Source organism: Chiloscyllium plagiosum, unplaced genomic scaffold (genome assembly GCF_004010195.1).
Source record: "Chiloscyllium plagiosum isolate BGI_BamShark_2017 unplaced genomic scaffold, ASM401019v2 scaf_44470, whole genome shotgun sequence".
In the NCBI taxonomy this organism is placed as follows: Eukaryota; Metazoa; Chordata; class Chondrichthyes; order Orectolobiformes; family Hemiscylliidae; genus Chiloscyllium; species Chiloscyllium plagiosum.
This window is the reverse complement of record NW_025204179.1, coordinates 3,108-7,173: the sequence shown is the minus strand read 5'-3', so window position 1 is coordinate 7,173 and position 4,066 is coordinate 3,108. Positions and strand designations below refer to the sequence as shown.

At 45.4% G+C, this 4,066-nt stretch overlaps 1 long non-coding RNA gene across 1 annotated transcript; it reads right to left on the bottom strand.

The window, feature by feature from the left end:
- Positions 1-1,096: 1,096 nt before the first annotated feature.
- On the bottom strand, positions 1,097-3,506 carry LOC122546356. The gene is made up of 3 exons (XR_006310724.1): positions 3,161-3,506; positions 2,573-2,656; positions 1,097-2,488 (listed from the first exon to the last, which is right to left on the bottom strand). It is a non-coding gene; the product is annotated as an uncharacterized LOC122546356 (long non-coding RNA).
- Between the last annotated feature and the right edge of the window lie 560 nt (positions 3,507-4,066).

The following is a 4,066-nucleotide window of genomic DNA, read 5'->3' as shown; positions in this document are numbered from 1 at the left end:
TGTTTCTGTGGGTTCTCACTCAATCCTTTCCTTCTGTTTTATAGCAATTTCACACTGTACATAAGGGTGAGAATGATTTTTTAAATACAAATACTCCAATCGAAACCCACACAGGTCAGGAGCTGTTTCTGCTGCTGGCATCACTCACAAGGAACAGGAAAATAAAGGTTCAGTCACAAATCTTATAGGAACATAGAGGTTATAATCACCAGGAAAGTCTTAACAGCTTAAAACTCTTTTCTCAAGAGGAGGCTGAGAGACAACCTGGTACAAGTAGGAAGCTTTGTGCCTGTGTTTTCAGAGATTTGTGGTTGAAATCATTGGGATGGAAGCATGTGTTATTGCCCCAGGTCATCAAAGGTGCTATCGAAATGTGCATCTTTCTTTCTGTCTGAGTTAACAATCAGATGGGTTGGTCAGTGTCTGATTGTTTTCCCTCTTCATGTCACTGGGTCTCGGAAACTGTGTTAATTCTGACCTTGACTAGCCTACATGTGAATCCAGACTCTGAATAATGGGGTTGACCCTGGACCATCTTCTGGGCAGTCAGAATGAATGACAAATGCTGCCCCAGCAAGTGTTGCCATGATCCCATGAACAAACAAAATAAATCCAATGGCTGTGGTTACTTGTGAACTCCCCGGTGTTTCACCAAGCTGGATATCTGATTGAATTGCTTCCCACACTCAGAGCAGGTGAATGGTCTCTCCCCAGTGTGTATTTGCTGGAGTACAGTGAGGCTGGATGGTGTCCTGAACCCAGCCCCACAGTGAAAGCTACTGAATGGTCTCGCACTGGTCTCCTGTAACCAGGAGAGATGATATTCACCATCCCGAGGGATACTGGGTAAAGATACCTCCAAAAGGGATCTATTGAGAGTAGACCAGGAGAAACTGCTCTCTTTCATGAAAGAATCAATAATGAGGATGTCAAGGGATTGACAAAAGAAGCACATGTAACATGATACAAAGTGTTTTCATGCAGAGAAAGTTTATGGTCAGGAATGCACTGCCAAAGAGTACAATGGGAGCCAGGTATAATGAAGAGGATAGAATTGAACAGAACAGTTATTGGAAGAGGACTAATGGGGAGGTTTATGGGGTAAAGGTAGAAAAATAGCATTCGGTGAGGTGATCCTTTGGAGAGCTGATGAGCCAATCAGCCTCCTTTTGTGCAGTAACAATTCTGTGGACATTTAATTCTGAGCCCTCTAGGGAAATATCAGGGCAGGGTTTGTAAAGAGGTCAGATTGAATGAGGGTCTTGGTGAACAAAAGCGAGACACAGATACAGAGAGGTTTTAGGATAGATTGAATCAAATGTTACCAATTTGCACGGCAACCAACATTCCAGCAGTTACAAATGGGATTCAATAAGAGAGTGGAATTAGAGCAGCAAATAAATCTTGAACATTTATGCAGCTAAAGGGATGCTGTGTAAAGACACCGCAGTTAGTGCTTATTTCATTCAAGACATATCAGCCAGGGTGCACATCGTCCTATATCTATCCTATTGAGCTCTTGAAGAATTTTGTTCATTTCAAGTGTTTCATATTTCAGTCCTCCAGAGAAGACAGCTTCATGATCCTCAATCTCTCCTGACAGGACAAAGCTGCTAATAGAATTCAATTCACTGGGGAATGTTACTGACTGCTTCATGGATTGGAATTGGCAACTAAGACTGTAAGGTTACTGTATAAACTATCTTCAATTGTATTGCCAGATTGCCAGACACATGTGGGGCTTTAAGAAAAATAACAACTTACAGGCATTGAGTGTCAGAGCGCACACTGTTGTGTGGGCATCCTGTTTATATACGATCTATTGATAATTGTTAGAATCAACTTATACCGACTCCATAGAAGTGGTCAGAACATTATAACGGTCATCGAAGCTGGTAACACATTTCCCATGGGTTAAAGGTCGTATATGATAGAGTAGGAACGAGTTTGGCTAGTAAAGTCCAGTTATTCAAAATCATCCTAATTTACTTTCAGAAACAAGTGAGAGAAAGCCACATTATTGCATTAGTCCAAATTTAGAATTTCAGGAGAACTAAAGGGAGAGCTGGTGTTGGGAGCTGTAGTAATGAAGGAGATAAATTTGTTTTACAGAGAGAGTTCACAGATGGGAAACTCAGCTTTAACATCACATTTAACACACCCAATTCCGCAGGTCCTGAACATTATACATAATACGGAAGGGGAAAGCAGCATTCCCAGCCCAGAGAAACCATTCGTGTTGTGCATGTGGTTGAGGATTTAACTGGTCATGTGATTTGGGAAGACACCAATGTGATAGGACCAGGGCAAGGTTGTGTAAATGTGGGGATTGTGGGAAGGAATTCACTTACCCCTCCCAGCGGGACACTCACTGACACAGTCACACTGGGAAGAGGCTGGTCACCTGCCCCATGTATGGGAAGGGATTTACTCACTCTTGCAATCTGCTGAGGCACCAGAGAGGTCACAGAGGATTTAGACTCTTCACCTGCTCCATGTGTTAGAAAGGATTCATTCAAATCTCTCTCCTGCAGAGACATCAGTGCGTTCCCACCGGGGAGAGGCCATTCACCTGCTCCATGTGTTAGAAAGGATTCATTCAAATCTCTCTCCTGCAGAGACATCAGTGCGTTCCCACCGGGGAGAGGCCATTCACCTGCTCCATGTGTTAGAAAGGATTCATTCAAATCTCTCTCCTGCAGAGACATCAGTGCGTTCCCACCGGGGAGAGGCCATTCACCTGCTCCATGTGTTAGAAGGGATTCATTCAAATCTCTCTCCTGCAGAGACATCAGTGCGTTCCCACCGGGGAGAGGCCATTCACCTGCTCCATGTGTTAGAAGGGATTCATTCAAATCTCTCTCCTGCAGAGACATCAGTGCGTTCCCACCGGGGAGAGGCCATTCACCTGCTCCATGTGTTAGAAGGGATTCATTCAAATCTCTCTCCTGCAGAGACATCAGTGCGTTCCCACCGGGGAGAGGCCATTCACCTGCTCCATGTGTTAGAAGGGATTCATTCAAATCTCTCTCCTGCAGAGACATCAGTGCGTTCCCACCGGGGAGAGGCCATTCACCTGCTCCATGTGTTAGAAGGGATTCATTCAAATCTCTCTCCTGCAGAGACATCAGTGCGTTCCCACCGGGGAGAGGCCATTCACCTGCTCCATGTGTGGGAAAGGATTCGCCCAGTCTTCTGATCTGCTGAGACCCCAGTGAGCCCACTCTGGGGAAAGGCCATTCAGATGCTCAGTGTGTGAAAAGGGTTTCAGTGATTCATCCCTCCTGCTGATACACCAGAGGGTTCACACTGGGTAGGAGTTGTTTACCTCTCAGTGTGACAAGGGATTTGCTGCATCTTCAACATGACAGAGACCAGCGAGTGCACACAGGGAAGTGGTCATCCCTCTGCTCCGTGTGGGGTAGAGTTCACACATCACTGCAGGACTCTGATTCTGCAGTTACTGTTAATCAGAGTCAGGAGTGGACCTTGTACACGATGACACTGTTGGAATATTGATGTTGTTGTTGGTGTTAGCCACATTAACTGGGCTGGAGTTGACTGAATTTATATTGCCACTTTCTGAAGCTCAGGATGTCTCTCTGAGCACAAGGCTACACAAACAGCAATGTGACAATGAGCAGGGATCATCTGTTTTGATTTATATTGGGATTGAAGCACCTCTGCTTCAAAGCACCAGGTACAAGGTCAGAGGCCAGCCTTGGTCAACGGCCTGTGTGGAGTTTCCACATTCTCCCCACGATAGTGTGGGTCCTCTGGTTTCCTCCCACAGTCAAAAGATGTGCAGGTTAGGTGAGAAGGAGCATGTGGTGTGTATCAATGCTCTCAATGCCTTTAGACAGAGGTGGGCACCGCACGGAATACGTGCTTTATCTCTGTCGCTGCCCCCTCCCTACAACTCTACCTTGATTTAGTTCCTTCTCACTTTGTCACTTGTAATGGTTTGCTTTGCCTGTAAGGGGCGCAGTATTACAGGGATTTGATGGGCCAATGCTCTCCTTCCACACTGTAGGGATTTTATTCTATGATTGAGGATAAACGCTAC